General features: G+C 39.2%; 4 non-coding genes across 4 annotated transcripts; 3 read left to right on the top strand and 1 right to left on the bottom strand.

The window, feature by feature from the left end:
* The first annotated feature begins 9,133 nt into the window (after positions 1-9,133).
* Positions 9,134-9,215, top strand: TRNAS-UGA (transfer RNA serine (anticodon UGA)). Its single transcript has one exon. It is a non-coding gene; the product is annotated as a tRNA-Ser (tRNA).
* A 531-nt stretch (positions 9,216-9,746) lies between these two features.
* Positions 9,747-9,818, bottom strand: TRNAH-GUG (transfer RNA histidin (anticodon GUG)). The gene has a single exon. It is a non-coding gene; the product is annotated as a tRNA-His (tRNA).
* A 7,516-nt stretch (positions 9,819-17,334) lies between these two features.
* Positions 17,335-17,416, top strand: TRNAS-CGA (transfer RNA serine (anticodon CGA)). Its single transcript has one exon. It is a non-coding gene; the product is annotated as a tRNA-Ser (tRNA).
* Positions 17,417-17,970: 554 nt separating this feature from the next.
* TRNAS-UGA (transfer RNA serine (anticodon UGA)) lies at positions 17,971-18,052 on the top strand. Its single transcript has one exon. It is a non-coding gene; the product is annotated as a tRNA-Ser (tRNA).
* Positions 18,053-21,296: the final 3,244 nt, after the last annotated feature.

The following is a 21,296-nucleotide window of genomic DNA, read 5'->3' as shown; positions in this document are numbered from 1 at the left end:
GTTGGATTTGAGTTATTGTGAGGAGGCCGAGAGAGTTCACGTTATAACTTACTGGCCTTAGGAAGACAAAGGGGTGACTTCGCAAAGTGCGTGACGTCCAACCCATAGAAATGTATATCAGACCTTCTAAGGTCTAGTAAGAGATGGTATGCCTATGGCTCAGCCTCCCATGACCATAATTCTAGATGTCAAGCATGCCTCCTTTGTGACCACACTGTACACTGTAGGCCTAGACAATATAGAATATGCCTTAGGGCAGACCACATAGTAGACCCAGACAAAGTTGTTACAGACAAGGGTAACCATTATAGGAGTTATGCACCCCTCAAGCAACCCAATTTCATAAGTGAGTTTGGTTAAGTTGGAGGTCGAGAAATAAGATTCACCAACATTGAGAGTGAAGCTATGGAGGACATGGCTTCAAGGTCGGTTGGAATCTTCACGAGCTAAGTTTCAATTATGGACTTCCAAAAGCATGATGTACGCTTAATGCCACTCAAGAGATATAGAGTGCAGGATATTCCTATTGATGGATCAACCAAGAGAGAACAAGTCGCTTTGGACCTTGGTAGAAAGGACAAAGTCTAAATGCAGAACGTGGTTATTAGAACAAAAAATAAAATAAAATAAATAAATAATGATGATAATAATAATAGTAATAATAATAAAGAAAGAGTTCTAATCTATCCTTTGGTCAGGATAGGCATGCTCACAAAGTAAAGGACGTAGAACCGTCAAGGTAGTCCGGTGAACCTCGGGGTCGAGAACAACAGGAAAAGAGGTCAAGCTATGGTCACGCATCGCCGTCTGGAGAGAGAATCTAGATGTGTGTTAGTGAGAACCTACTCTCGTATAGGTCACACGGATTACAAAGAGCAGGATTTTAGCTACACACGTGAGTGTGACGCCGTACTTGTAAAGCACGCTCAGACAGAGGTAGAACTCTTAGACAATGGGATGCTAATGACCACCAGAAGGTAGTGAGATGGTAACTAGTAACCAGGAAAGACTAGCAAAGACATGATACGTCTTAGAGAATACACTGACATAGCATCCTCAAAATCTGAGGGAGGCTAGCTACCAAACAAGAGTCTTCAGAGAGTTCCCTAGAATATGGTACAAGAACTTGAAAGGTTCACGTGATCGAAAAAACCAGTAATGAGAAATCATTACGAGATGAGACGTGACTAGCTCAATCATAAAGATACTGCATGAGTTAGCCTAGGTGAACACAAAGGACTCATGCAAGGATCCCTTGCTGCCAAAAGAGCCCGTACGTAGCTCAAATGAGTATTAATACTCAAGCGAACTACGTGACGGGGCATCTCGTATGAGGAAAGACCTGTGTTAACCAAATGAGATGCAATTACGAGGCCATTTTTGGTGAAGCAGTAAGGATCGCAAGGGTCCCAACCAGGTCAGGATACCTCCTATGAGGATCAAAGAGAGGGACATGTTGAGGACTGCCTTCTAGAGTCATGAGGAAGGTGAGTTTACTGATAAGCCCTTTCGACCCGACCAATGCCTTGTGAAAGTGTAAGTTTACAAAAATCGAAGGTTCATAAGATTCTCTTGCTATCATCATTGTAGTCGTCTTTGACGATATGACAATGAACACTTGAGGAAGGTTCTGGTGGTGTTATGAACATATCAATCATGCACTAAGATTTCCTAAGTGCTAGTGTTAGCTGTCTGAGATGCCAACCGAAGTTATGTGGTGTCAACCGGAGAATTCATCGTAGACACCGCTAAGATTGAAGTAGCTATGAGGTGGCCAAAACTGACCACAGTCACTAAGGTACGAAGTTTCTTGAAATCTTTCGAAAGACTCGTACATGATATTTCCAGGATCTCTGTAGCGCCTACACGAATACCAGCAGGCGAACAAAGTTTCCAGGAACTTAAGCAAAGATTGGTGACTGCATCAATTCAAGGTGGGCTAGACAACCTTGTAACGTATAGAGATGCCTCATGTAAGGGCTTAGGGTGCATGCTTATGCAGAATGGTAAGGCAGTAGCTTACGCTTCAAGAAAGCGGAAAGAGCACAACAAAATTACCCTACTCATGACTTTGAACTAGCAGCAGCCGTGCTTGCCATGAAGACATGGAAACATTACGAGCATGGAGAAAAGTGCAAGCATACACTGACTAAAGAGCCTCGAGTACTTGGTCGTGCAGATGGAATGACACAGACCGTTCATACATCTGCAATGATCACCAAAAAAGGGAAGTTACAAGATGAAATAAAGAATGCTAAAAAAAAAAAAAAATGGGGTTGCAGTTAATGGTGATATCGCTAAGATAGAACAGATGACCATGCAACCCACTTTATGAAAACGTGTCTTTGATGCCCAGAGATCTGATGAACACATTAACAAGTGTGGAGTCAGACTGGGGCGGAAAAGAAAAAAAACAACTAGGTATTCTATATCCTCAGATGGGGGCCTATAGTGGCTAGACTGCTTGTGTGTTCCTCGAGACGAGAAAATCCTAAAAGACATTTTAGCTGAAGCCCACAATACATCTGATACGTTCCACCGAGGATGTACGAAGTTATCTGAAGAGATGCTATTGGTGGCTTGGGAATGAAGAGAGACACGGCGGGTTTTGTAAGACGATGCTGCTAGCAGGTTAAGGCATCGAGATAGGGCCAACAAGATTGCTACAGCCCTTAAATGGGAAGTAGTGAGTGTGGGTTTTATCTTGGGTTTGCCAAAGACTAAACAGACTCGTAACGTGATTTGGATAGTTGGGGTAGACCAACCAAGACAACTCAACTCATCCCAGGTGAGACCACTTATCGAGTAGATCGATGATATAAGTTATATGTCAAAGAGGTAGTACACCTATACGGGTACCAGTCCTTATTGGGTCAGACCAAGACGCGAAGTGTTTATGAAAGAGCGACCACCTTAGTAAAAGTCTCATGGGAGTAACCACCTTAATGAACAGGCAACCCGAGAACGTAAAGAAGACGGGAGAGTGGCCTATCCCAAACTCTTCCAAGAGATGCCAACTTTTGGGGACGAAAGTTTATAAGGGTGGGAGAGTTTGTAATACCCGAAGAAAGAGAAATAGAAATAGAAAAAGAAAAAAAAAAGGAAAAGTCGAGAGAGGGGCAAATAGGAAACACCTAAGGGGTCCAAATGAAACCCCATCCAGAGTCCTGCAAAAGAAAAATAGTGAGAGAAAGGGGTAGAGAGAACCTAGTGAGAGGGGAAGGGATGAACCGCCGGAAGACTCACCGAAAACTACCGTCGGAGTCTATTCCGGTGAAGATCATGATGCAAGGAGGTGAAGATCAGGATGCAGGGAGACTTTCTTGGAAGCGAAAAGAGAATGTGGGTGGCTGGAGTTTCATTTTTCATCAAGAAATCGGAAAACCCGCAAGGTAAGGATCTTGAACGTTTTCTCAGATCTACGGTTTTCCTTTGTGAATCAAGATCTGAATCTTGATATAATCATCTAGGAACAACTCTACGCATGTTCTATGAAGAAGTTTGGCCGAGATCTCAACCTGAAGGCGGAGATCCGAGAGTCGTTTGAGAACGGTGAGCGAACTTCTGACGTTCTTAACTCGTCCGATAGTCAAGAAAAAACTACAAAAAAAATACGAGGACGTAGCCCGTAACACGATCTAAAACTTTGCCGAAGGAATCATGTCGATTCGATTTACGGATCGATAGATATGAAAATCGGAAAAGAGGACTGTGTTTCGATTTTAAGAGGGCAGAGAAGAAAGAAGAAAGAAAGAAAAAAAAAACAAGAGTCGGCTGGCTAGCGGCGGAGGGCGGCGACAGGCACCGGACACGCGTCGACCATCTGCTGGAGCAATGCAGCTCCAGCGAGGCATCGACACGTGTCGCCTGCAAGCCAGGCCGAACCTCAACGCGAGCCGAGCTGACCGGTCCGATTGGGACCGGCCGACCCATGACTACGCGGAGGAGGGCACGCGTGGCTGGCGCGCGTGCAACCTACGACTGGCGCCTTCCCGCGCGCGTGAGCGCGCTTGGGACGGCCAATTTGGCCCGGTAGCTTTCTATTTGGCCAATTTTTGTCCCAGTTCTAGTTCTAATACTGTTTTTAAGTGAATAGGGACCTAATTTAAAGAAATCAGTATTTTTGGACACCTCACGGGCAAAGAAACGCTAGAAAAAGGGCACGCGTCAACCAAGTAAGTCACCACCCGGTATTTAGGAAGAAATACTTGTAGGATTCGCTTGGATTGCATACATGCTAGTAGTTTTGCTTCAGACTAGCTCTCCATGTAAATTATTGGTCATATTAACTATTATGACTGTATTCGGTGAATTACATGAGTGTTGCTGTATGCTTTATGCTTCCGCTGTATGTATGCATGCATTTAATTTATGTTGGAATTGTGTATTCCGTGTTCCGGGTGCTTGATGGACGAATTCACCCCATTGAGCGCGCACTTCGTGCTCTAGGTGCTTGATGGAGATCATCGCCCCGTTGAGCCGGTATGCCTAGTTTGCGGGAATTATATAGTATGATGTTAGAAGACGATTGCATGCACTCTCTGTTAATTGCTTGGGCCCATTTCTATGATACGCTTAGGGAATTATTGATAAGAGCGATATGTCGCTCCAGCCAGATTTAAATTCCCCCTAGGAACTTAGCGGTTTACCATGGCAAGAAGGTACCTCGATATGTTCATAGATTGCTAGCGTGAGAACGGTATCTTTAGCTTCGTGGGAGGACCAAGGGTCCCTGATCAGTCCTTACTGCACTTAGCCATTTCGCATGGGAAATGTGTCCGCACGTCGTACAGCCCATTAGTTGCATGGGAACGGGTTGGGTCGCGCCCCCCATAGAGAGACTATATGGGCGTAAGGGTATTCAGCACACCCCTAGGCTAGGTACCACGTAGTCCCAGATAGCCATGTAGAGGTAGCGCCTCATTGAGAGATACCGCCATATTAGCTTGGCGTAAGAAACCTCTAGGCGTTTAATGAAAGAATGACGAACTGGTGAAACCCAAGGGGCAAGCCCCAAGGGACTAAGATTAGAACCAGATGTCCTAGATACGAAGTAGGAAACCGTGGGAATTCTGTTAAACTAAGATGCGAAGAGAGCCTACAAGTAGGTGGCTTACTAAGTATAATTTTTATACTCATTCCTTTCTACTTTTTTTGTCAGGTGCTGGTCGAGGTGGAGGAGCGTTCGAGAGCAGTGCGGTCACAGAGGGGGTCGTTCAGGAGTGTCAGTCCCTTTTCGATCTTTTGGAGTCTTTTGCGAATTCCTTTTAGATTTGTATTTTATTTCCTTTTTGTAAACTTAAATCCTCTTTTGAAATATTTTAATTTTATTTGATTTTCATCTTTTTATTTCACTATTCTTTTTTTTTTTTCTTTTCTTTTTGTTTGTTTTCGATTTCATCTTTTTAGTCACGATTCGGTTTTTCGAAGCTTCGAAAATTGGGTCGTGACATTTAAATTGGATTACCCTACATAACAGATCTATCTTGAGATTGGCAATGGAATCATGTGGGTAATCTTAGTACCCCCAACCAACCAACCAACCATAGGTGACTATATATTAGTGAAGGAAAGTTCACCCGCCAACCTCCCATGAATGATGAGTAGACAAGTACACATCATACTACCACACAAGAGAGAGAATTCTACGACGTCATGCCTCAACCCATGTCACTGGTTTTACACTACACAAGCAAAAGCAAGCTACCTTAAGTCAAAGAATAGAAGAGTTCACCCTAAAGAGACTTGTCGCTTGACATATTCACGATGCCAGGAAAGGGTGAACCACCTCCTGTGAACCTAAAGTGGGTTCCTGGGCAGCTTAAGTAACACTTGAAACTTCAAGACAGCCCCAGATGCCTAGATAGCAGTAGAGACTAGGCCTGAACATTCTAGAGCTCAGAGTAAAACTCGTGCATACCTGCTAGATTAAGAATGTGTTGAGACCCAACAAGTAGGATGCTTACTGAGTATTTTTATACTCACCATTTCTCCATTCTTTTTTAGGTGTTCGCATGTTGTTAGTTGAAGTTTAGGGGTGTTCGAGAGTTGTGCGGTCACAGAGTGGGTAATTCTGGAGAATCGATCCATCTTTATGTTTTGAGTCATTTGTACTTCAATTTGTAATTGTATCTCAAATCCATTTCTCTATGTAAAATAAATTTGAACAGCACCATTCTCTAATGAGATTCGTTTTTTATTTAATTGTGGTGTTGTTTGTCTCTATTTTGATTTAAATTCTACCTTATTTATCTTTTATTTTATTTTACTTTATCTTATACTTTCTTTTGGTCTTTGTCTTTTTATCGCCGTCGGAGTTTCGAAGCCTAAAAAATTGGGTTGTGACATTTCTCCACATAGATTAATCTTTCCTCCAACCGGAGCGGCTCCTAGTCAATCACGTGTGTATTGTTTGTTATATATTTGTGCAACATAGAACACATCATGAACTCTAGAGGGGACTGAGGGTAATGCTAATTGGTATGCTACCAGTTCAATCTACTATATTTTCTCTAATAGGCTAATAAAGCAAAGGCTAAACATGACATGATTAATGAACTATGCAAAACATGACATGATTAATGAACTATGCAACGCAACATGAATGTATGAGAATAGGATAGAAAACTACCATAAAATTTTGCGCGATTTTAAAACATTCAATAACACAATGAAAATTAATATAAAAACATATACATGTATATGTGTTCAATTTGTTCCTAAAAGAAGGAACGGGACCGAGATACAAAAGATGTATATGATATAACCGACTACATAAATAAATGGACAAGACATACGCCTTGGGTCAACACCCTTCTGTGGCTACCTAGCTCTCAAGTACTTCTCGCCTCATCCAACAACATAATACACCTCGAAGAAAAAATTGTCGAAAGGATGAGTATATAAATATAACCAGTAAGCAATCTATTTGTAGGCTCTCATTTCACACTCTGCCCACTTTTAATTCGAAAATCCTTCATGAAACTTGTTAGAAAACTCATTTTAGAAGATGTACAAATTGGTTGGAGAGGAAATAGTGTATCATACCCCTCGAATTTAGAAGAAATTCGAGAAGAAAAAAAAAAGAGCTTGAATCTCGAGTTCTAGGAACTCTCAACACTCGATTCTTGTCCCAAAACATTGCCCACAACTTCTTATTTATAGATGAAGCTTGCATTGTTTTTTATCATTCTAGGGGTGAATCATTCCTTATATAAGGATAGCCTACGGGGTGTCAATATGTTTGAGTGCTTAAAGAGACAGCGCAGGTTTGAATTCTATTGTTGAATCATTCCTTATATAAGGATAGCCTGCGCATCATTCCTTATATACTTGAAATCAATATGTCCAAGTGGTTAAGGGAAACGAATCATTCCTTACATAAGGGGTGTCAATATGTTTGAGTGGTTAAGGAGAAAACACAGGTTCGAATTCTGTTGTTGAATCATTCCTTATATAAGGATAGCCTGTGCATCATTCCTTATATAAGGGGTGTTAATATGTCTAGACTTGAAATCAGGTTTGAATCTTGCGACGAATTCTTAGCTTTATTGTGAAATCTCAAATCGGTTGAACAAGGAATGAATCATTCCTTATGTAAGGGGTGTTAAAATTTCTGAATGGTTAAGGAGGCAGACTCGAAATCTGTTGGACTATGCCTGCTTAGGTTCGAATCGACGAATTTTTTAGCTTTATTGTGAAATCACACATCGGTTGAACAAGGAACGAATAATTCTTTACATAGGGGTGTCTATGTCCAAGTGGTTAAGGAGACAGACTTGAAATCTATTGGGCTATGCTTGCCTGTTGACGAATTTTTAGCTTTATTGTGAAATCTGACATCGGTTGAACAAGGAATGAATCGTTTATATAAGGGTGTCAATATGTTCAAGTGGTTAACGAGATAGACTCGAAATCTCTTGGGTTATGCTTGTGTAGGTTCGAATCTTGCTGTCAATATGTCTGAGTGTTTTCATTCCATTCTTGAGCAGTTAATATTTGTAATTTTATTGTGAAATCACATATCGGTTGAACAAGGAACGAATCATTCCTTATTCATTATAGAAGGGGTGTCAATATGTCTGAGTTTTTAATTTTATTGTGAAATCACACATCTCTTGAACAAGGAAGGACTCATCCCTTATTCCTTATATCTTATATAAGGGGTGTCAATCATTCCTTATTCCTTATATAAGGGGTGTTAATATGTGAGTGGTTAAGGAGACAGACTTTAAATCTATTGGGCTATGCCTGCCATGTTCGAATCGACAAATTTTTTAGTTTTATTGTGAAATCACACATCGGTTGAATAAGGAACGAATAGTACTTTATATAAGGGTGTCAATATGTCCGAGTGGTTAAGGAGACAGACTCGAAATCTGTTGGGCTATGCCTGCGCAGGTTTGAATCTTGTTGTTGAGGAGTTTTGTTTAGTTTTATTGTGAAATCATTCTTTAAATAAGGGTGTCAATATGTCCACTCCTAATGTCTGCACAGTTCAAATCCGATCCTGCTGTTGATGAATTTGTTTGATATCTCACATCGGCTGAACAAGGAAAGAATCATTCTTTATATAAGGGCGTCAGTATGTTCGAGTGGTTAAGGAGATAGACTTGAAATCTATTGGGCTATGCTTGCGCAGGTTCGGATCCTGCTGTTCTCGAATTTTTAGTAGTCCGAGTAGTTATTCTTTTAGCTTTATTGTGAAATCTCACATCATTTGAACAAAGAACGAATCATTCCTTACGAATTTTGAATCGACGAGTTTTTGTAGCTTTTAGTAGTTCGAGTAGTTAAGGATCTGTTGGGCTATGGCTACTAAGGTTCGAATTCGTATAGTCGAATTTTTTTAGCTTTATTGTGAAATCTCCCATCGGCGACAAATTTGTTAGCTTTACTGTGAAATCACGCATTGGTTGAACAACAAGAAACAAATAATTCTTTATATAAGTGTGTCAATATGTCCCAATGGTTAGGGGGAAGGAATCATTCCTTATGTAAGGGGTGTCAATATGTCCGAGTGGTTAAGGAGACAAACTCGAAATCTGTTCGGCTATGCCTACGCAGGTTTGAATAATTCTATTGAAATCTCACATCGGTTGAACAAGGAACAAATCATTCTTCATATAAGGGTGTCAATATGTCCGAGTGGTTAAGAAGACAGACTTGAAATCTATTGGGCTATGCCTGCGTAGGTTTGAATCCTACTATTGACGAGCTTTTAGTAGTCCGAGTGAATGGTTACAAATTTTGGGTAATTACTTCATCAAGCTCCATTTCACTTTCGAACCAAATGTGACTACTATGATTCAAGCCTAGCTCAACGTGAAATTCTCACCACTAGTTTGCAACTAGTTTGATATTTAGCCCATCATTGATCAAAATCTAGTCTTTTGGGGCATACCCATCAACTCTTAAGCATAAAAGCTAGCAAACCTTTTATCGTTTCCTACATAGTAACTAGACATGATCGTATCATCTCATAACTCATTGACATTTTTTGGAGGGTTGGGTGGATTCTAAACTCTACTCGAGGTGGAACAAGGACTATAGTACATCGTTATGAATGTCATACTTGAGGTTTATTGTTTGTATTTTTTGCTTTCGAGTTATACTAACATGGTTGATTTGTAGCTAAAAGCTAAGGATATAAATGTTTTTGTGTCAGATCCTAAATATAACATTTATGTGAATGTTATTGAAAATTAGAAAACAAATGTGGCTCTCACCGCAAAACTCAAAATAAATGTGGCTGCTGGGATTTGAGCCCAGGTCTCCACGGCCACAACGTGGAATTCTCACCACTAAACTACAGCCACCTTGTTTTCTAGCCCATCATTCATCGTAAACAAGCCCCAAAGGGCTCATCTATCGACTAACAGTTTGTTGATTTATCCATCTTGAGGTTTTAAATAAATGTGACTTAAACTAGTAAACCCTTTATCATTTCATACATAGTAACACAATCGTATTATCTGGTAACCCACTGACATGTGTAATTTTTAAGAAACCATTGCAAAAAAAAAAAAAAAACAAAAAAACAAAATTACTTCTTTCTACTCAATTCACTTTCAATTGTTGGGATTCAAGCCTAGGTCTAGGCAACCACAACTTGGATCCTCACCACTAAACTACAACATCTATTTAGTCCATCATTTAATACCAACATTGATCTGGTCTTGAGGGTCCATGATTAAAGATAAGCTAGCAAGTCCCTAATTATCTCCATAATATATTATCCGTTATAATAATGAAAAGAAAAATATGTCTAGGATTCGAGTCCAAGTTTTACCATTATTTATTATATTCTAGGCCCTTGGGCTGATATGTCATCTCATCATTTAATACCAATGTTGATCTTATTCTGGCAGTTCACAGTTGAGGAGAAGCTAGCAAACTCCTAATTGTCTCAACATTATATTGTTCATTTCATATAGGAATAGAACACTATGAGAGCCTAGGGCTTCTAGCAAACTCCTAATTGTCTCAACATTATATTGTTCATTTCATATAGGAATAGAACACTATGAGAGCCTAGGGCTTCTTGTTTCTCTAGCTCTGTCTGGCCCTCATTCTTTGGAGGAAGCATCATGGAGGTACTTGGTTAAGGGGGCGACATAGAGGTGACTTGGAGAGGCAACATGGTAATGACTAAGAGGCTTGGAGGGGTTATATGTCGGTTACTTCGAGGAGGATTGAAGAAGAGACATGGTTCTAACTTAAAAAGGTTGATGTGGGAACTTAGAGGACGAGACATGGAGTCAACTAGGAGAAACAGATAGGATGGTGACTTAGAGGAGGGTTGAATCCAACATGACTATGACTTAAAGAGGTTGATGTTGTGACATGACTGTGACTTGTAGGAGGTTGATGCGTGACTCAGAGAAGGAGATAATATGAAGGTGACTAAGAGGATGTGACATGTCGATTACTTAGAGAATGCTTGGGAGGAGGGACATGACTATGAATTAGAGGAGGTGTATACCGTAACTTTAAGGAGAAGGGTAGGAGGTGACTCATACGAGGAGGCAATGATAGAATGGAGGATAAGGAAATCTAGTTGTTTACCATAATTTTCTCCATAATTCTTACTTAGTATAAGTTTGGGTGAGTTTCAAACTAGTAGGTGGAGGATTTTGAATGAATAACTTATTTCAAGAAAGAAAAGATTGGCCAGAAAAAAGGAATATAAGACTCATCTCCCTAGTAGATTTTTTTCTCAAAATTAGTTGATACACAAAGGGCTTTTTTTTACTCGGTTTCTTGAGGGTTTGATGGAGAGGATTTTAGTCTGGGGCTTCAATTTCAAGGAAAATAACTAAATAAAGGTTTGCTTCATTTTGATGAGTCAAAACCTATTTTTTCTCCTATTAAATTATCCCTCATTAGTGGATGGTTTTAAGTGGTTCTTGTTCCAATCCACTCATCTTCACCCTTGATTTATGGAAGAAATTTAGACCATTCCTTATGAAAGCCTCTTCACTAGAGTTAATTGCGAAAATGGGAAAGAAATTTAGATGGTGCTTAACTTTTTCTCTCATTCTAGAATCTATCTAGAGAAATTTGTAGTGGAAACGGAGAAAATTTTGGTTGAAAGTTGAGAATTTCCCATAGCTTATAACATTTCTTTTTTTAAAAAAATTCAAAGTATTTTCTCACTCACGTCATCTATTTTGCTCAAATTTGACCGGAGGCTCAAGCATATGCCCATATTGTGGGCGAGGTGCGAATTTCACACGTCGGACTTAGTCGCTGGGTTAGAAAAAGTGTCGCTCAATCGCCGTCCCTCTGTTGCGATTGTGCGATTGTGACAGTATGCATGTGGTAAGCCATTTTTTTGGCCTGTTTGTCCCTCATTCAACTACTTTTGTCTCGATTTTGATCTAGCCCTAATTATACTTTGATCAAGACCCACTAGAGACATTTTAGAAAAGTTAGAGCCTCTAACACACAGAAAAGCTAGCTCAAGAAGGCATACATCATCCATGTAAGTAGCGAACAAATCTTTAGACAAGTAATAATTGTAGGGATCACTAGGACAAGTAATAATTGTAGGGATCACTAGGACGTGCTAGCATGCAAACCTTTCTTATCGTAAATGACTAGAAAATGCATGTTCAAGACTTCAAAAGGGCAATTTTTTATAAGAATGCATTGTATGTATAATATGAAAAATTATTGTTATACCCCTAGGATAAGATTTTTTTGATTCATGTTGTTTTCAGGACTATAATACGAGTTGGGCAATATGGATGAGTAAGCTATATAAGATGTAAGAAAGTATCAAAATACTTCTATGATAAGATTTGTGATGAATTGTGCTTTAAATTTTTTTCTAGGATGGACTATTGTGATCTGTGCTCCATGTGATTGATCGTTATAATCTCATCATTGAGATTGTTTATTTGCATGAATGTTTTAGTTTATGTTTTTAGTCATTTATGTGATTGATAGGATACCTCCCTTATACGCTTGCACAAATGTTTAGATTATGTATACCATGCTCTAGGTGATCGACAGGATAATCTCCCTAGCGAAGCATACACAAGAGAACCAAGCTAAGACTAGGGCACTAGAGCTAAAGTGATTGCAAGTTGCCCTAAGTCAGTACATTTTCGGTAGATCCTATACCCTAGGATCATGAGCGGGTGATCACAGGAATAGACCTGTGTGCACCTGGAGAGTAGATTAGTTCAAGGAGTTAGTCATAGTCGTCCCAGAAAAGAGAGACAAGATTTAATCCGACTAGATGCCCTTAAAAACCAAGTAGAGCTCCAAGTATGTATGGTGTCACCAGTTTAATGATGGCATAAAAGTCTCCGCTACCCTTTCCCCTCTTATAGCCATATTTTCAAGTTTTTACTATGATACACCTACAACTGAGTCAGCCATGGGCTGATTAGGGTTGTGTGACCTGATAGTTAAATTGGATTACCCTACATAACAGATCTATCTTCAGATTGGCAATGGAATCGTGTGGGTAATCTTAGTACCCCCAACCAACCAACCATAGGTGACTATATATTACTGAAGGAAAGTCACCCGCCAACCTCCCATGAATGATGAGTAGACAAGTACACATCATACTACCACACAAGAGAGAGAATTCTACGACATCATGCCTCAACCCAAGTCACTGGTTTTACACTACACAGGCAAAGCAAGCTACCTTAAGTCAAAGAACAGAAGAGTTCACCCTAAAAAGACTTGTCGCTTGACATATCCACGATGCCAGGAAAGGATGAACCACCTCCTGTGAACCTAAAGTGGGTTCCTGGGCAGCTTAAGTAACACTTGAAACTTCAAGACAGCCCCAGATGCCTAGATAGCAGTTGAGACTAGGCCTGAACATTCTAGAGCTTATAGTAAAACTCGTGCATACCTGCTAGATTAAGAATGTGTTGAGACCCAACAAGTAGGATGCTTACTGAGTATTTTTATACTCACCATTTCTCCATTCTTTTTTAGGTGTTCGCATGTTGTTAGTTGAAGTTTAGGGGTGTTCGAGAGTTGTGCGGTCACAGAGTGGATAATTCTGGAGAATCGGCCTCTCTTTATGTTTTGAGTCATTTGTACTTCAATTTGTAATTGTATCTCAAACCCATTTCTCTATTTAAAATAAATTTGAACAGCACCATCCTCTAATGAGATTCGTTTTTTATTTAATTGTAGTGTTGTTTATCTCTATTTTGATTTAAATTCTACCTCATTTATCTTTTATTTTATTTTACTTTATCTTATACTTTCTTTTGGTCTTTGTCTTTTTATCACCGTCGGAGTTTCGAAGCCTAACAAATTGGGTTGTGACATTTCTCCACATAGATTAATCTTTCCTCCAACCGGAGCGGCTCCTAGTCAATCACGTGTGTATTGTTTGTTATATAATTGTGCAACATGGAACACATCATGAACTCTTGAGAGGACTCAGGGTAATGCTAATCGGTATGCTACCAATTCAATGTACTCTATTTTCTCTAATAGGCTAATAAAGTAAAGGCTAAACATGACATGATTAATGAACTATGCAACGCAACATGAATGTATGAGAATAGGATAGAAAACTACCATAAAATTTTGCACGATTTTAAAACATTCAATAACACAACAAAAATTAATATAAAAACATATACATGTATATGTTTTCAATTTGTTCCTAAAAGAAAGAACGGGACCGAGATACAAACGATGTATATGATATAATAGACTACAGAAATAAATGGACAAGACATACGCCTTGGGTCAACACCCTTCTGTGGCTACGTAGCTCTCAAGTACTTCTCGGCTCATCCAACAACATCATACACCTCGAAGAAAAAATTGTCGGAAGGATGAGTATATAAATATAACCAGTAAGCAATCTATTTGTAGGCTCTCAGAAGAAATTCGAGAAGAAAAAGAAAAAAAAAGCTTGAATCTCGAGTTCTAGGAACTCTCAACACTCGATTCTTGTCCCAAAACATTGCCCACAACTTCTCATTTATAGATGTAGCTTGCATTGTCTTTGATCATTCTAGAGTCGTACTAAATTTTAACTCCAAGTTTCTGAACTGTCTGTCGAAAATATCTACTCATATGACGGTGCTACCTACCTTTATTTTAAATATTCGTTGTTGTATCTAAGGAATCTGGAGTCTTCTTGAACATATTCAAATTTTGGCTCAATCCATTGGTTAGATCTTATGATATGAGAGATTTTGTGCAACTTGTTAAATCTAAAATCGAATATGCTAGGAGCATTTTCATACTTATCTTTAACTTCATACCATTTAGTATTTTTTTTTTAACATTTTATTCTAAAACTCCAAATTTTTATAAACTTTTTTTTACCCTTTTTAGTATTTTTTTTCTTCTTCAACATTTTAACGTTCCTCCTCCATAAAAAAAATAAAAAATAAAAAATAAAAAATAAACAATTCAATTCCTTCCCACCGAAATATTAAAATCCACGAAGTTTCTTAAACTATTAGAAGATTGATTTTTTTTATTCTTTATGCTTATTATTTTATTTTTTCCAATGTTTTTAGATCCTTATGAAACCTTATTAAAGGGTTGAAAATATCTTCTTTTGGCCCTTTGAACCATCCTTGGATCTCTTACTTCTTCTTTTTGATCTTTCACTTTTTGTGGAGTGCCTTAACTTAGTTGGATGTTACAACTCCCTCGTCTTCCTCCCTCCCTTCTATTCTAACTTACTGATTGAAATCTCATCAATTTAACATCATGAGTTCCTCACATAGTGCTTAGTAGCCACAAACCTAGTCATAACTTAAAGTAAATGACACAAAGTAAGGCGACATAAACACAATAATGAAAGACCTTTCATATTCCACCAACGGTTTTCCCTTTTTCTTATGACTCCATCGTGTACAACATAGGAAGAACTTACTAAGGGTCTTTCATCAAAGAGACATAAGCTAAGTCATCAAATAGTTCCAAAGACAAGGCTACTACATTAAACACTTCAAGAATTTGGATGTTAATTAACTTGTTGTCAAGAGTGTTTAATCTACAACTTCCTTAGAAAAGTCTTTAAAAATAGCATGTTTGCCTTAGAGATTGTAACCCATCTACGGTCGAGAAGTTGGGGTTCCTGGGGCTTACTTACTCTCCTATTAGTTTATCAACTGCAAAAGAATAACCAACGGTAGCTAAGCCAAAAGAGTAAAGAACATCTAGTTGTTGCTTTCGATAATCACCATTTATAAGCTGTCTTTTCTTTTCTTTCTTCTCTTGATTCTTCCATGAAATTACTATTGTGTTATTGAATCCTACGAAATTCAACTTTTGAGCTTTATTGTGAAACCTCACATTGGTTGGACAGGAAATAAATCATTCCTTATATAATTATGTCTGAGTGGTTAAGGAGGAATTCTGCTCACATTGGTTGGATAGGGGACAAATAATTCCTTATATAAGTATGTCCGAGAGATTAAGGAGGAATTTTGCTATTGACGACTTTTTAGCTTTATTGTGAGATCCCACATCAGTGGGATAGAGAATGAATCTTTTCTTATATAAGCGTGTCAATATGTTTAAGTTGTTAAGGAGACAGACTTGAAATCTGTTCGGTTTTGCTTGCAGAGGTTCAAATCTTGTTGTGATGATTTTATTTTGCTTTATTGGGAAATCCCACATCTCGAACGAAACGACTTTTTAAACTTTGGACAGGGAACGAATCTTCGAGTGGTTGACGAGAAATTCTGCTATTGGCGATTTTTAGCTTTGTCGAGAAGGGGTTTCAATATGTCCTAGTGGTGGCGACTTTTTAGCTTTGTTGAGAAGGGGTGTCAATATGTCTGAGTGGTTAAGGGAAACGAATCATTCCTTACATAAGGGGTGTCAATATGTTCGAGGGATTAAAGAGACAGCGCAAGTTCGAATTATGTTGTTGAATCATTTCTGATATAAGGATAGCCTACGGGGTGTCAATATATTTGAGTGGTTAAAGAGACCGCGCAGGTTTGAATTCTGTTGTTGAATCATTCCTTATATAAGGATAGCCTGCGCATCATTCCTTATATACTTGAAATCAATATGTCCAAGTGGTAAGGGAAACGAATCATTCCTTACATAAGGGGTGTCAATATGTTCGAGTGGTTAAGGAGACAACATAGGTTCGAATTCTGTTGGTGAATCATTCCTTATATAAGGATAGCCTGTGCATCATTCCTTATATAAGGGGTGTTAATATGTCTAGACTTGAAATCAGGTTTGAATCTTGCGACGAATTTTTAGCGTTATTGTGAAATCTCAAATCGGTTGAACAAGGAATGAATCATTCCTTATGTAAGGGGTGTTAAAATTTCTGAATGGTTAAGGAGGCAGACTCAAAATCTGTTGGACTATGCCTGCTTAGGTTCGAATCGACGAATTTTTTAGCTTTATTGTGAATCACACATCGGTTGAACAAGGAACGAATAATTCTTTATATAGGGGTATCAATATGTCCAAGTGGTTAAGGAGACAGACTTGAAATCTATTGGACTATGCTTGCCTGTTGACGAATTTTTAGCTTTATTGTGAAATCTGATATCGGTTGAACAAGGAATGAATCGTTCATATAAGGGTGTCAATATGTTCGAATGGTTAAGGAGATAGACTCGAAATCTATTGCGCTATGCCTGCGTAGGTCGAATCCTGCTGTCAATATGTCTGAGTGGTTTCATTCCATTCTTGAGCGGTTAATATGGGGTGTTAATATGTCGGAGTGGTTAAGGAGACAGACTTTAAATCTGTTGGGCTATGCCTGCCATGTTCGAATCGACGAATTTTTTAGCTTTATTGTGAAATCACACATCGGTTGAATAAGGAACGAATAATTCTTTATATAAGGGTGTCAATATGTCCGAGTGGTTAAGGAGATAGACTCGAAATCTGTTGGGCTATGCCTGCGCAGGTTCGAATCTTGCTGTTGATGAGTTTTGTTTAGTTGTATTGTGCGCAGGTTCAAATTCGAACCTGCTCTTGGAGATAGACTTGAAGTTCGAATCCTGTTGTTCTCGAATTCTTAGTAGTCCGAGTAGTTATTCTTTTAGCTTTATTGTGAAATCTCACATCATTTGAACAAGGAACGAATTTTTTTAGCTTTTAGTAGTCCGAGTAGTTAAGCCAATCATTCCTTACAAATTTTGAATCGACGAATTTTTTTAGCTTTTCGTAGTCCGAGTAGTTAAGGATCTGTTGGGCTATGGCTTCTAAGGTTCGAATTCGTATAGTTGAATTTTTTTAGCTTTACTGTGAAATCACACATCGGTTGAACAACAAGGAACAAATAATTCTTTATATAAGTGTGTCAATATGTCCCAATGGTTAAGGGGAAGGAATCATTCCTTATGTAAGGGGTGTCAATATGTCCGAGCGGTTAAGGAGACAGACTCGAAATCTGTTGGGCTATGCCTACGCAGGTTTGAATAATTCTATTGAAATCTCACATCGGTTGAACAAGGAACAAATCATTCTTCATATAAGGGTGTCAATATGTCCGAGTGGTTAAGGAGACAGACTTGAAATCTGTTAGGCTATGCCTACGTAGGTTCGAATCTTACTGTTGATGTGTTGATGAGTTTTTAGTAGTCCGAGTGGTCAAGGAGACAAATATCTGTGGGCTATGCGCATAGTTTAAATTTTGTTGTGGGTTGGGTGGGTTATGAACTCTACTCGAGGTCGAACAAGGAGCATAGTACATGGTTATGAATGTTTGTATTTTTTGCTTTTGAGTTATACTAACATGGTTGATTTGTAACTAAAAGCTAAGGATATAAATGTTTTTGTGTCAGATACTAGATTTAACATTTATGTGAATGTTATTGAAAATTAGAAAACAAATGTGGCTCTCACTGAAAAACTCTGCCACTTTGATATTCACCCATGGCTCAGTCCACGATTAAAGAATAAAAAAAATAAATGTGGCTGCTGGGATTCGAGCCCAAGTCTCCATGGTCACAACGTGGAATTCTCACTACTAACTACAGCCACCTTGTTTTCTATCCCATTATTCATCGTAAACAAGCCCCAAAGGGCTCATCTATCGACTAAAATCAACAAACTTTTAATTGTCTCCACATCAAATTGTTCTGTGAGTCCATATTGAGGTTTTAAAGTTAAGCTTAAACTAGTAAACCCTTTATCATTTCATACATAGTAACATGATCGTATTATCTAGTAACTCGCTTAAACTAGTAAACCCTTTATCATTTTATACATAGTAACATGATCCTGTTATCAGGTAACTCACTGACATGTGTAATTTTTAAGAAACCATTGCAAAAAAAAAAAAATAATAATAAAATAACAAAATTACTTCTTTCTACTCAATTCACTTTCAATTGTTGGGATTCAAGCTTAGATCTACACAACCACAACTTGGATCCTCACCACTGAACTACAACATCTACTTTGATATTTAGTATATCATTTAATACCAACATTGATCTGGTCTTGAGGGTCCATGATTAAAGATAAGCTAGCAAGTCCCTAATTATCTCCATAATATATTATCCGTTATAATAATGAAAAGAAAAATATGTCTAGGATTCGAGTCCAAGTTTTACCATTATTTATTATAATCTAGGCCCCTAGGTTGATATGTTATCTCATCATTTAATACCAATGTTGATCTTATTCTGGCAGTTCACAATTGAGGAGAAGCTAGCAAACTACTAATTGTCTCAACATTATATTGTTCCTTTCCTATAGGAATAGAACACTATGAGAGCCTAGGGCTTCTTGTTTCTCTAGCTCTTGGCCATCATTCTTGGGAGGAAGCATCAGGGAGGTACTTGGTTAAGGGGGCAACATAGAGGTGACTTGGAGAGGCAACATGGTAATGACTAAGAGGCTTGGAGGGGTTATATGTCGGTTACTTGGAGGAGGATTGAAGAAGAGACATGGTTCTAACTTAAAACGGTTGATGTGGCAACTTGGAGGACGAGACATGGAGTCAACTAGGAGAAACAAATATGATGGTGACTTAGAGGAGGGTTGGATCCAACATGACTATGACTTAAAGAGGTTGATGTTGTGACATAACTGTGACTTGTAGGAGGTTGATGCGTGACTCAGAGAAGGAGATAATATGAAGGTGACTAAGATGTGACATGTCGATTACTTAGAGAATGCTTGGGGGGAGGGTAGAGAAGAAAGAAGAAAGAAAGAAAAAAAATAAAGAGTCGGTCGGCGAGCGGCGGAGGGCGGCGACAGGCGCCGGACACTCGTCGACCATCAGCTGGAGCAACGCAGCTCCAGTGAGGCGTCGAAAAATGTCGCCTGCAAGCCGGGCTGAACCGCAACGCAAGTCGACCCGCGACTACGCGGAGGCGGGTGCGCGTTCAGCCTGCGACTGGCGCCTTCCCGCGCGCATGACCACGCACTCCCAGCGTGCATTTGGCGCGTGAGCGCGCGTGGGACGGCCAATTTGGCCCGGTTGCTTTCTGCTTGGCTGATTTTTGTCCCGGTTCCAGTTATAATACTATTTTTATGTGAATAGGGACCTAATTTAAATAAATTAGTATTTTTAGACACCTCACGGGCAAAGAAACGCTAGAAAAAGGGCACGCGTCAACCAAGTAAGTCACCACCCGGTATTTAGGAAGAAATACTTGTAGGATTCGCTTGGATTGCATGCATGCTAGTAGTTTTGCTTCAGATTAGCTCTCCATGTAAATTATTGGTCAGATTAACTATTATGACCATATTGGGTGAATTACATGAGTGTTGCTGTATGCTTTATGCTTCCGCTGTATGTATGCATGCATTTAATTTATGTTGGAATTGTGTATTCCGTGTTCCGGGTGCTTGATGGACGAATTCGCCCCATTGAGCGCGAACTTCGTGCTCTAGGTGCTTGATGAAGGTCATCTTTCCGTTGAGCCGGTATGCCTAGTTTGCGGGAATTATATAGTATGATGTTAGAAGAAGATTGCAACTCTATTAATTGCTAGGGACCATTTCTATGATAAGCTTAGGGAATTATTGTTAGGAGCGATATGTCGCTCCAGCAAGATTTAATTTCCCCCTAGGAACTTAGCGGTTTACGACGGCAAGAAGGTACCTCGGAGTGTTCATAGATTGCTAGCGTGAGAACGGTATCTATAGCTTTGTGCGAGGACCAAGGGTCCTTGATCAATCCTTACTGCTCTTAGTCATTTCGCATGGGAAATGTGTCCCCACGTCGTACAGCCCATTAGCTGCATGGGAATGGGTTGGGTCGCACCCCCATAGGGGGACTATATGAGCGTAGGGGTATTCAGCGCACCCCTAGGCTAGGTACCACGTAGTCCCAGATAGCCATGTAGAGGTAGCGCCTCATAGAGAGATACCGACCATATTAGCTTGGTGTAAGAAACCTCTAGGCGTTTAATGAAAGGACGACGAACCGGTGAAACCCAAGGGGCAAGCCCCAAGGGACTAAGATTAGAACCAGATGTCCTAGAACCGAAGTAGGAAACCGTGGGAATTCTGTTAAACTAAGATGCGAAGAGAGCCTACAAGTAGGTGGCTTACTGACTATAGTTTCTATACTCATTCCTTTCTACTTTTTTTGTCAGGTGCCGCTCGAGGTGGAGGAGCGTTCGAGAGCTGTGCGGTCACAGAGGGGGTCGTTCCGGAGCGTCAGTCCCTCTTCGGTCTTTTGGAGTCTTTTGCGAATTTCTTTTAGATTTGTATTTTATTTCCTTTTTGTAAACTTAAATCCTCTTTTGAAATATTTTAATTTTATTTGATTTTCATCTTTTTATTTCACTCTTCTTTTTATTTTATTTTCTTTTTGTTTCTTTTCAATTTCATCTTTTTAGTCACGA

This window comes from Cucurbita pepo, chromosome 9 (genome assembly GCF_057944985.1).
Source record: "Cucurbita pepo subsp. pepo isolate OVF chromosome 9, ASM5794498v1, whole genome shotgun sequence".
Lineage (NCBI taxonomy): Eukaryota > Viridiplantae > Streptophyta > Magnoliopsida > Cucurbitales > Cucurbitaceae > Cucurbita > Cucurbita pepo.
This window is presented reverse-complemented; position numbering and strand designations above follow the sequence as displayed.